The sequence below is a fragment of the Herpailurus yagouaroundi genome, unplaced genomic scaffold (genome assembly GCF_014898765.1).
Source record: "Herpailurus yagouaroundi ecotype Mexico unplaced genomic scaffold, PumYag 28, whole genome shotgun sequence".
NCBI classification, from domain to species: Eukaryota; Metazoa; Chordata; class Mammalia; order Carnivora; family Felidae; genus Herpailurus; species Herpailurus yagouaroundi.
This window is the reverse complement of record NW_024412376.1, coordinates 85,596,148-85,609,214: the sequence shown is the minus strand read 5'-3', so window position 1 is coordinate 85,609,214 and position 13,067 is coordinate 85,596,148. Positions and strand designations below refer to the sequence as shown.

Genomic DNA, 13,067 nt, shown 5'->3' with positions numbered 1-13,067 from the left:
AGTATGATGTCAGCATTTCCTAGTTAACTCTATTACACTTTAGAAATGGCCAGTTAAGTATTTAGGGCCAGTTATTTAGGACCATGCTTAGTGCTAAGATGGATATAAAAAATGTAGACGTCTCAGTTCCCCATCTTAACAAAATAGATTTTGAAGCAATGGTTGGGGGAAAAAAAGACGATACACAGTTACATGTTAAATTCTCTGGCCCTAGCTAAAGGCATAATGAGAATTAGACTTGATTCTTTATTGATCTTCATAGTGGCCATCCAGGGGCTTCTCTGCTTATTTACAGAATATTTCTCTTCTTGTTATATCATCTTGAGATTCATTGGGGCATCACACTGGTGGGCTAAGAGGGATATGACCCAATCCTGGGAAGCATAACATTCCACCTACCACAATGACTGCTTTGGGAATAACAAGTGGTCAAACCTAATACAATGAGACCCAAGACTAAGACTTCTACTTATTTAGAAAGAGAAACTCTCATTTGCTAGTTATTAAAAAGGTACGAAAGATGCCAAGAACTGCTGGTGGCCACCTTAAACCCAGAGGGGGATACTCTGACTGAGAATGAAATCAACCCAAGAGACAGAAGAGCCAAGAAATGGATAGATCCCTACATGCTTTGATGGTTATAGCTGTAGCTGAAGCATCCTTCAAGTAGAAGAGCAAATAAACTCCAACTCCACAGAGAGTGTTGATGACCACTGTAAGTTCAGGTTCTGTACTTCTCTAACCTTTCCCTGAAACTAGTACACCTCCCAAGGAGTACCTGGAATTTACCAAGTTGTCATACAACGTGAAAGATTTAAAACGATAAATGACTCATTAACTGTTACTTTACTTGATGCCACTATAATGCCAGTCAACAAAGCAATGGTATTTAATTAAAGGCACAGATTTTCAATATTTTATGTAATATATATTTATATTAAAAACTTCTGTGGGGGCGCCTAGGTGGCTCAGTCAGTTAGGCATCTGACTTTGGCTCAGGTCATGATCCCACGGTTCGTGGGTTCAAGCCCCACATTGGGCTCTGTGCTGACAGCTCGGAGCCTGGAGCCTGCTTCAGATTCTGTGTCTCCCTCTCACATTCAATCTCTCTCTCTCTCTCTTTCAAAACTAAACAAACATTTAAAAAAAAAAAAACTTCTGTGAGCTAACATCTTAAAATGGAACAGTAAGCAAAACATATTACTAGGTAACACCACTAGTGTAAAATTATCTAATTTGTCGTCCAAATGTATTAGAGTAAATTAAGTAAAACTAAACCAGTAGGATAGTATTTTAGGACCAACCTAAATCTCCAAGAGGGAAAAATCATTAAAGTCCAAGCTAAAACACTAAAATACATCTTAAAGGAAGTGAAAACAATACATTAGGTACAAGACAGTTTAAAAAATGTTATCCCTAGGTGGCGGTATTACAGAAAATTAGAAAGAAAAGGATCATGCATCATTCCAAACTGTCCATCCAGATCATATTATCTTGATAATGGGAAAAAAATGAGTTTTAAAAAGATAACATGATACAGATTGGAAATAATAGGCTTCTCTTTCAAAATGTTTTAAGAAGGGGTTCGTTTCATTAGGAAATTGTTCATATGCTGTCACTGAAAGAACCTTTCAATGGTGAAATAGGCACTTATATACTTTTGGGTGTATTTCCAGATAGTTTCTTGGGATCAGCAGATCAAAGAGTCAAAACAACTAACCACCGGTTTGGGCAAGACCATACCAAACCAAATTTCAGACTTCAGCTAGTTCTTCTCCAAATTCTCCTAAAGAAAATGTCAAAAGCATTTCTGGTGATGTGTTAAAATGCTAACAAGTAACAAGGTCTTACAATCAACAAGTTTTTCTCCAAGTGTAAGTTCAATTCCATTTTATACTTGATCCCTTCAAAAGTAAAATTTTCCTTCCATTATAAAAAGAAACATCTCATCCCAACTCCCCAAAAGGATATAAAATATCTGGTTACGTAACTGCCTTTTAACTTTTTAGCTGTGTTTTTAGAAAATTTGAAACTCATCTTGAGTTGAAACATGAGCCTACTGATTCCAAAAGCCCTGTTACGATGTGGTGAAGTTCAGTGTCTCACACTTTGTGTGTTCACAGCATGAGCCATTATGGAGAAAACTTATTAAGAAGTTCTCATTTCATATTACAAATCCATAATCTAATGTGCTAATTATATTCGTTCAGTTACCGCACATCCATAAATGCCATTGTACACAATAATCATTAAAATTCACTGTGGAATAATAACTTTAAAATCTCATCTTGAACACAAAGCTATTTGAAATTACTATATTATCTTTAATTTCTAGCTTAAATTTATTTCTAGCTTAAATTTGGTTAAATGCCCCTGCAGGCTTTTTATAAAAGAAGCTAAATATAACGAGGCAACAAACCCTAAACTATTCCATTACCACAGAAAATATAAACTCTTATTAACATGTATAGATTCTGAATGAAAACAAAAGTTGCAGGGGCGCCTGGGTAGCTCAGTGGGTTGAGCGTCCAACTTTGGCTCAGGTCATGATCTCACTGTTCGTGAGTTCGAGCCCCACGTCGGGCTCTGTGCTGACAGCTTATAGCCTGGAGTCTGCTTCGAATTCTGTGTCTCCCTCTCTCTCTCTGCTCCTCCCCCGCTCATGCTCTGTCTCTCTCCTTCAAAAATAAATAAAAACATTAAAAAAAATTTTTTTTTAATTAAAAAGAAAACAAAAGTTTCAGCCTGGACCTAAAGGACAGATCCACAAATATTATGAGAAAGCATTCTCTGAAAGGGCAATTTTTGCTTTCTAAACAAAAGATTCTTAGCAAATGGATATGCCCTAATTACTAAATAATCTCACCTACATGTTCATAATGAGGGTTGGAGGTAGAGGGAAGACACAGATTATAAAAGCTCACAGATAAATGCCATGTGTGCTGCTGGATGGTTATAAAACACACAGCTTACGAAAACCAGAAGTTTTCTCCAAAGCCAGACCCTGAAATGTGATTAGACTGTACACACAAGGGGCTAACAATGTAGGTGAGCTATAGCTTCCAGCAGCCTCAAAGCAATGCTTCCTAATGGTACTGGAGATGTTCAGGTTGTTTGTCTGGTTGTTGTTGTTGTTGTTTAAATCCGGATGCTGGTTACACAGGTATGTGCAATTTGTGAAAAACCACCCATATGAACACTTTTCTGTAGGCACATCATGCTCCATGAGCCATGAAGGTCTCCATCCTCTCCTTCCCACCACCCCTTCAATTTCACCTTACACCATTCTTTCCAGTCGTCCTTCTACTCCTTGACCACACTAAGCCATTTGCCACCTCAACTGAATTTCTTCCTTCTCCTCTGGATGGGTTATTCCCAGGGGCTCACTTCAGAGGACAGTCCCTCAGGGAAGTCTTTCCTGCCCACCCATGTTAGTCTTTACTACATCACCTGATTATTTCCCCCCTCACCTCACTTACCACAACCTGAAATTATCTCTTAATTATATCTGTAGTTGTTTTTCAACAGTTTCCCTTATGAGAATGTATGCTTCAAGAGAACGGAGACCATATAGATCTTATCCACTGCAGTGTCCCCAGCGCAGTGCCTTGCACGTAGTAAGTGTTCTAAAACAAACTGAAGGAATAAATGACACCTCACCCTAAAAAGTTTTTTCCCAAGTATTATGCTAAAAGGAGACTGAAAAGAAAGTAGTTAAAACTTAGGAAGTAGCTGGAACGGAGACAGATTTAAAACTCTATTTTCAGACTGCTTTCATGTAACCTTGCTTTATTCACCATCACCAGCACCATCAGCATCATGACAGTGCTGATAACAAAACCATAAACCAACAGTTCCCAGTCATCTAGCCTACCCTTTTGAAGAGAAAACTTCTATCACACTGTTAGATGTTATTAAGGATAAAAGCAAGCTTATTAATTTTTTTTCTTCCTGTGAAAAGATTGGAAAATCACTTCAGGCATTTGCGCTCACGTGTGTGTATACACACACACACACACACACACACACATATACACACACGCCCCTCTCTAGCAGGAATAGCTCTTCAACACCGGACTGGTATCTCCACCTACAACCCAACCCACTGGGGACTTCATAATCCTTACACACAGCCTTGGCCTGAGATGCAGAGAAATTTCATGCCAAATATGTGGGTGGGAAAGTCAATTCTATCCTTCCTGCAGAAGGATATAGAGGCAATTATTACACAACTTTCAGATGACCCATGCCTTCCTGTCTCAGGAAGCTCCCAGAGGCTCCCTTGCCTCTTATTCATCAGTGCAGTGGGTTTCAAACTTGCTCAGATGATGAAGCACCTGTAAGTTGTACTGCCCATTGAGAGAAAGCATGAAATTCTAAAATACTTTGTTTCTTCTTACGAACCAGGAACAATTTTTCTGGTAAGAGAAGGCAGTATACAAATGTCATATAAAATCACAGCCTAGGGGCGCCTGGGTGGCACAGTCGGTTAAGCGTCTGACTTCAGCCAGGTCACGATCTCGCGGTCCGTGAGTTCGAGCCCCGCGTCGGGCTCTGGGCTGATGGCTCGGAGCCTGGAGCCTGTTTCCGATTCTGTGTCTCCCTCTCTCTCTGCCCCTCCCCCGTTCATGCTCTGTCTCTCTCTGTCCCAAAAGTAAATAAACGTTGAAAAAAAAAATGTTTAAAATCACAGCCTAAATGTGTATGTTCAACAAAATAGTATTGAGACAGTTATTGAACTAATTGGTTGTAGGAGTTTTTCTGTTAACGGACTTTTGCTACTTATTCATTCATTCACATCTACTAATACTCACCAACAGGTCCGTGGTAGCTAGTGCCAAAAACTGAAATTGACAGGAGAAAACCCTGAAACTGAAAAATTATTTCTATTAACCCATTTTTTTTTCTTCTGTGGATAGGGATAGGCCATTACTCATGTCTAGCAATAAAACTGCTGGGTTGGAAGAGTGTGAATCACGCCTTAAGGGAAGTCTTCTCCTAAAGTCCAATTATTATCATTCCTGGCTAAAAATAATGACAATCTATTTTTTCATCTTTTTATATATATGGAAGATCTTTAAAAATATTTCTAACCTTTTAAAATCCATATATAAAGAAGGAAATATATATATATATATGAAAGAAATTTCCTATTCTCACCAAGTTTATACTTACCAAAAATTAACTGAAATGGCTATTTTTAGGTAACAAAATTTGTTAAAAATTATACCATATTCTGAAAAGAACCAAAAAGCAGAATGATCCCTCCAACCACATTGTACTGTCGTGTGCACAAATGTTACATATGAAGTGACCTGAAAGTTGACTACACAGAAAATCTTTACTTATATACTCTTGTTGGGGTTGACAAAGTCAAAGCCAATCAGACATGAAAGACTTCCTTTGATAGTAGTGCCCTTAAAATAGATAAAGATGTTAAAACAGTTTTATTATAATAGCACTTTTCAAAATAGGGCACACACTCAACAGTAACATAAGCAGTACAAACAGGTCTGTGGTCTCCAAAACTGACAGTAATGCAACTGAAGCAGAAAAAACACACAAACAGGATTAAATCTCACCACAGAAAAAAGAGAGGGCAGCATCTGGAACTTCTGGCATGCTACTAAGAACAAACACTGGCAGAGATACAAATTCTACAGTCTAATCAAAGCTGGGTGGCTGTAATTTGGGAAGCTTACTTTCCCTTCTTAGTTAGAATAAAATGTCCATCAGAACTAGTTTGTAGGTAACTATAATGAATACAATAATAACCGTTCTACTATCCAAGTACTTTTTTAATGTTTGTTTTTGAGAGAGAGAGACAGAGCATGAGCAGAAGAGGGGCAGAGGGAGAAGAAGACAATCCAAAGCAGGCTCCAGGCTCTGAGCTGTCAGCACAGAGCCTGATGCGGGGCTCAAACCCACAAACCATGAGATCATGACCTGAGCCAAAGTTGGATGCTTCACCGACTGAGCCATCCAGGCACCCCTATTGTCCAAGGATTTTTTAAAGTACACACACTTAGAAATCTGTTTGAGCATTTCAAATAAATACTCTATCCTCAATAGGAAGAGGAGCATAATCCCCCGTTCCTGAACTATGGGCTGTGCACAGTGACCTCCTTCCAAAGAGCACAGTGTGGAAATGCAGGATGGGGAGGGATTTTACAGTGGAGAAACCTGACAGACCCTCCATCAGCCAGGTGACTATGCCCAACATCAACAGTGTAAATCACACTGATAAAAGTAGGTACCCTTGATATGACCAAAATGGCATTTTACTTCTGTGGTCTTCCCCCCAAAAAACTTAGCCCTAATATCATGAGAAAAACATCAGACAAATCATAATTGTGAAGCTCTGTACAAAATATGTGAATAGTATTCCTCAAAACTGTCAAGATCATCAAAAACAAAGTCTGAGAAACTATCACAAAAAAAGAGGAGCCAAGAAATCATGATGATTAAATAGAAGGTGGTATCCTGGATAAGAACGTGGAATAGAAAAGGACATTAAAGAAAAATAAGGAAATCTGAATAAAGAAGGGACTTTAGTTAAGAACAACGTATTGATATTGATTCATTAATTGGAACAAATGTACCACATTAACACATAAGAAATGAAGAATGGAAAATTGGATGTGGGGAAAAAGAAACTCTATACTATCTTTGCAAGGTTTTCATAAATCTAAAACTCAAAAATATTTTCATAACTATGATTGAGTTTGATATCTCCGTTTCCGTATACCCACAGACAGAATAGAAATAATGTGGACAAAAATTCTGTCCATCTTTAGAATTTGTTTTCATTGTTGCTCAGGTGGTTGACCTTCTAAGTGGAATTAAAACAAAAGAGATTCTAACAATATCATCCAAAAAAAGAAATCTAAGATGAGCTCATTCTTGTCTACTCCCCTCTTAGGTAGCAACGGTATCTCTTACACTATTAAATTTGACTAGCATCTCCTTACTTCTTGTACAATGTAAATCCAAAGGCAGTCAGAAAACTCCCCAAAGTGTTTTCTAAGGACTGCCAGTTCGACACAGCCCTTACAGAGAAGAGTCAAGAGGGTGGGGGTATGTTGAGCTAGCTCTGTGCCACAGTCTCTTGGCCAGCTTAGTAACGCCACGGTAAGATAGGTTCCTTTATGGCTGTTCCTTTATTGAGGGTCCTCAAATGTGCACAGTGAACTGGATATATTGTTTCCCAAATTTCTTTGACCACAAAACTCTTAAGGTTGTGTGGTGGGGGGTGGGGGGTGGGGGGGGGTGCATCTCCAGGAACTAGGTTTCTTGGCACAATTTCGGGAAACGCAGCTCTCAACAGTGGTTAAGCATCCTGAGACAGAATATGCCAGCTCCTGTTAAAGCCTTCTCTGGCAACCCAACCCCCCCACCCCCACCCCACCACTTCCCTACACACCCATGACTCTTACTTAGCTTCCTGACACTGTGAATCTACCAATCCCACAGTTCACCATTACATATTATTTTAGTTATTGAAAGAGAGGGATTTCTATCTTTTCATTTTTCTATCTAAGCCTACAATTAAAATGGCGGCGGCGGGGGGTGGGGGTGGGGGGCTGTTACAACATGTGCTTTCATCTGGGAAGAAAAGTTCCAGGGTATATTTTCTCATTGCTATGCAGCCCCTGCAGATATGATTACGGACTTTAATTTGAAAGGAAGAGCTATAGTACTTCGGAGATATTTCTTCAGAAATGGTGAGTCAGTCGCTGCAGATAAGAACAGAATCTTTCTCAGCGGGCAATCAGGACCCATAATTCCCTTCTAAGCTGATCCTCTGATGACTTCATAAAAACAGATGAAGAGGTGTGAACAGTGATACATGGAGAAAACTAAAATTTTTCTGTTTAAATTTATTCTTTTAATTTCTTTACTAAAAGAAGGATTTCTTTTTTAAAAAAATTAAGTATATTGACGTGAAAGCATGGCACTCCAAAACATAAGATGTAATTTAGTCAATGCTGAAAGGAGTCCTCTGCCTTCCTAGCCACTCTCCCCATAGCTACATGAAGCAGGTGGCCCTGTAATATATCAGTCATCCGACAGAGTTAAAGAAGGAAGGGTATTACCTACCACAACTTTTCAGCTATGTTCCTGAGCAGGGCACAGGCATCCACCTTAGAATCCTCTTTGGGGTTGGGGCTATTTTACTGATCACTCAAATACCAGCTTTAAAACACAGAACCTTGAGAGAAGGCCAATAAAAAAAAATAAAAGTATGTTTGTCTACACTGAGCATAAGAAATCTAAAAGAAATTTTCTCTAAAATTTCATGCTGGTAGAATACTGTAATTTTTAAAAGCCATTGGAAAAAAAAATGAAAAGCATTTCAAATTCTACTGGAATAGAAGAGCAGAAAACTAAAAAGCTTTTTAAGAAGGCTTAGAAAAGGTAATTTTTTAATGAAAGCAATTAAAACCCATGTTTTACGATTGTTCCTGGATCTCAGTCTCCTGGCTGACAAAGTCAGTCAACACCAAAGGCTGAGCTGAGATTAAATGGAAAGCTTTAAAAATTGCAGAGGGGGGAGGAGGGGCGGGGTCAGTGGTTTGAGCGCTGCCCAAGGGCGGCTAATGTGGTGCAACCTCAGAGATCCAAGGCTCTCCGGCTCCTGATTAACATATGCAGAGTGTTTCCAAGTGCTTTTAAAGTTTGGTGGGTTTTTATTTTTCTCTTCCCCGGTCATCAAAACACTCCAGAAGGCAGTTTCTGAATTCTGCCCTTTTGTTTTAGCTTTTCCTAGCTTCACTGTTAGCCTTGCCTGCTGCTGACCACCTGCGCACACTTAACAGAGTGTCAGAGCTGAGTGGAGTCACTGGAAACCCAATACGGGCGAGGGGAGCTGACCCAACAGGCCAGAGTCCGAGAGACTAATTTTTCAGGCTGTCATTCTGACACAAATTGAAAACTTTCAATCCTTGTCCTGGGCAGGACATAAGCAGTGACAAGAGTCCCTATCTACTGTGTGCTGAGACTCAGCAGGTTTTCTCCTTTCATCTCCCAGCACCCCGTGGGGTAGGTCCTGTAAATGCCCCCACTAGGATAAGGATGACACAGAATCAGCAAACAAGAAGTAACTCCCTCTAAGAATAGCAGAGCAGAATTCTAACCCACACCTCTCTGCCTCAAACCTGTACTTTCTGGCTTACACATTCCCTTTCCCCAACACAATGCATTGAAACACAGATGAAAACACGCCCTTAGAGAATTTTAACAGCATCAGCAGACAATAGGACAATGTCCCTCCCACATTCCCTACAGCAAAAAGACATCTGTTTTGGTAAGATTTCTTACCAAAGATCAGTCTAGGATCTCCATTCCCAGTCTGTCAAATTTGGAAATCATAAAGAATCACCTTAAACATAGTATGTACGAATGGCAAAACATGATCAGATATTCAATTTTTTTTTTTTTTTTTTAACATTTATTCATTTTTGAGAGACAGAGACAGAGTGAGGGCATGGAGGGGGAGAGAGGGAAACACAGAATCCAAAGCAGGCTCCAGGCCCTGAGCTGTCAGCACAGAGCCCGATGCAGCAGGACTCAAACTCATAAACCGTGACATCATGACCTGGGCTGAAGTCGGATGCTTGACCACCCAGGCGCGCCAAAACATGATCAGATATTCAAAATGAATGTTGCTGGCATCAACAGTCTAATAGGGTGATGTTATAATGCGGAGGAATTTTTTTCTATCTTTATTTATCTCTGTCCTTAACCAGAAAGGTAGAATAATTTATAAATAGGAGTAAAAATAGGCTAATAAAGAAATTGAGGAGTTCACATGAGAGTTTAGACATTTATATATGCTAAATTATTACATACACACCATTTTATTAAACACTTTTAAGCATTTTTTAAAGCCATCTTTAGATACTGATTTTGCTTGAATTACTTTAATAATCATCAGCTGGAAATGCTTCTACCATAAGTAGGTTCCAAAAGCTTTTCTGTATTTGCAAAAACTGTATCTACAGACTAGCCATAGCTACATTCTTTAGCCCTTGTATCTTCAGACAGACCCTGAACATTCAGGTGTTCTTCAAATTCAGGCCAAATTTTCACCATGGTAGAAAGTAGAAACTTGAGCCAACCAACTGCTACAGCCTACAGAAAACCAACAAGCAGTTTCGGTCATTTTTCCCTCAGTGTAGAATGAGGTGACTGACTGTACTGAGCTGCTTCTGCTGCCCCCCTCCTGAGATGTCATTTCCCTGAACAATTTCCACCGGCACACAACCAATCCCTTCAAAGACAAGCATTCCCTTAAAATTAATTTTAATCTTTTCCTAATCCAAAACATCAAACGGTGGAAAAAGCAATTTTTCTAAACAGAAACGTATTTCCTTTGGTCTCCCAGTAGATTCTAAATTCTAATCAGATTTAGTCCAAAGCCACTTAATGACTACGTATTCCAACCCAGATAACGAGACATGCTGCTAACTTACCATTTGGTGACAAATGCCTCTTTATTCAAGTGTTCCCCCCCCCCCCCCACTGGTGGTATTATTAGCAATGAAGAGAGTGACTTAGAGGCCAACTTTTTCAAAGAGCAGGGTAGATCTTCATCCAAGTTTTTCCCATGATCTCCTACGACTGAATAACATTGACTACAGGGAGATTTTTGAAGTATGCTGCTAATGAATTTTTTCCCTCCACACATCTATATTTAAATGTTTCTAAATGCTAAGCACAAGAGAAATAAAGTTGAAAGAGAAATGGAATAGAATATACACTCCAGGAGGGCAGGAACCTAAATCCCTTGGTTCAGCATACATCTCTAGGGCCTGCCTAGCACAAGGCGCTGCTTACCAAATATTTATTGAAATGCACAAGACAAATCCTTGCCTTCAAGGAGTTCACACTCCTTGAAGTGCCAGGCACTGTTCTAGGCTCTGCAGATAGAGCCAAACGTATCTTGGAGGAAGCAAAACCCATCTTCATCCTCACTGCACATATTCTGAGGGTGGACAGGGAGGGAGAGATGAAAAGATGAGATGGGAGACAAATGAAAAACTAAGAGTTACACACTCTTAAGGAAAAAAAAGACAGCTTAATAAGGGGGAGGGGAGTTTTTCTAGATTGGGTGGCCTTACACCTGGAAGACTTTCAGATGAGGTTGAGATTTAAACGAAATGAGGGAGTGAGTCGTACAAGTATTTTGGGTCCAAGTGTTCTAAACAAAGAGAACTGTTAAATAGGCAACTAATAATACCAGAGCTTGCAACTACTATAATGAGGTACGCGGGCTGGGCTTGCTAGGTGTGTACTGTGATTGCACTTCTTCCTGGACACCCAGCAAGACCACGTGTTTAGCTGCCCTTGCAGTTTGGAGCAGCCTTGTGACTCGTCTTTGTCAAAGGACTGTAAGAGATGTGTTATGTGCCACTCCTGAGGCAAGGCTTTCAGAAGCAGGCATGTCTACTCCATGCTTTTTTTTCCTTCCACATAAAGTAAAGCACAAGGAATGGGGTCAGCAGAGCCATATGGAAGGGGCCTGGGTCTCTGAACGTTACCTGGGAGACGGCCATCTGCTGACCACGGGTACAGCAAGGCATGAACAAAATTGTCTCCCATATTAGACTGGGAGCTCCTGGAGGACAGGATGAGGCCTTTTTCACTTTTATATCCCTAGAGCCTGGCACAACACCTGGTGAATGGTAGGTACTCAAGTATTAATTGAATAGGTACTATCAAGATGGTGAAAAAAGCAATTTGTTCTGTTAAACAGTAATCAAGGAAATGAATCAGCAAGAGTTCACGGTAAGGACAGTTTACAAAATTTTTTTAAATTTAGGGGTGCCTGGGTGGCTCAGTCGGTTGACCCGCGGTCATGATCTCGTGGTCTGTGAGTTCGAGACCCGCATCGGGCTCTGTGCTGACAGCTCAGAGCCTGGAGCCTGTTTCCGATTCTGTCTCCCTTGCTCTCTGCCCCTCCCCCGCTCATGTTCTGTCTCTCTGTCGAAAATAAATAAACCAAAAAAAATTTCAATTTTTTTTTTAATTTACTCAAATTCAAGTTAGCTAACATACAGTGTAGTACTGGTTTCAGGAATAGGACCCAGTGATTCATCACTTACATATAACACCCACTGCTCATCCCAAAAAGTGCCCTCCTTAATGCCCATCACCCATCTAGCACATCCCCCACCCACTCCCCCTCCGGCATCCCTCCCGTTTGTTCTTGGTATTTGAGAGCCTCTTAAGGTTTGCCTCCCTCTCTGTTTTTATCTTATTTTTCCTTCCCTTCCCCTATGTTCTACCTATTTTGCTTCTTAAATTCCACATGAATGAACTCATGTATTTGTTTTTCTCTGACTTATTTTGCTTAGCATAATATACTCCAGTTCCATCCACGTTGTTGCAAATGGCAAGATTTCAATCTTTCTGACTGCCAAGTAATATTCCATTGGGTGTGTGTATCCATATACACGGATACACACATACGCACACACCACTTCTCTGTCCAGTCGATGGACCATTTGGGCTCTTTCCATAATTTGTTAATTGTTAACTCCATAATTTGATAGGGCTGCTATAAACAAACACTGGGTAATATGTGCCCTTTCGAATCACTATTTTTGTATCCTTGGGATAAATACCTGGTAGTGCAATTGCTGGGTTGTGGAGTAGTTCTAATTTTTTGAGGAACCTTCATACTGTTTTCCAGAGTTACTATACCAGTTTTCATCCCCACCAACAGTACAAAAGTGTTCCCACAAGAAGTATAGTTTAAGAACAGAGTGAACAGCTCATAATGGATAGGAGGGGTGTAGGGGTAGATATTCTTGGCAGAGTCAAGAGCATGAGCAAAGAGAGGACTATTAGATATGGTAGAGGGACATGATCCAAAAAAGTGTCCATACTTGTATACCTTTCATTCAATAAAGGTTTATTAAGCAACTACTATGTACTGAGCACTGCTGAAGTTGTCAACAGCACACAGCCTAGTAAGGCTAGACCCTGCTCAAGGTGGGTACTGAAAGTCAGGATACAAAGAGGACATAAAAAGGAGAATGGTAATTCTACTGCGGACCATG

The 13,067-nt window shown here is 40.0% G+C and overlaps 1 protein-coding gene across 2 annotated transcripts in view; it reads right to left on the bottom strand.

Moving 5' to 3' along the window:
• The window catches only part of TSPAN5 (tetraspanin 5), a 175,754-nt gene that overhangs the window by 69,674 nt on the left and 93,013 nt on the right, over positions 1-13,067 (bottom strand). The gene's annotated exons all lie outside the window — the stretch shown is intronic.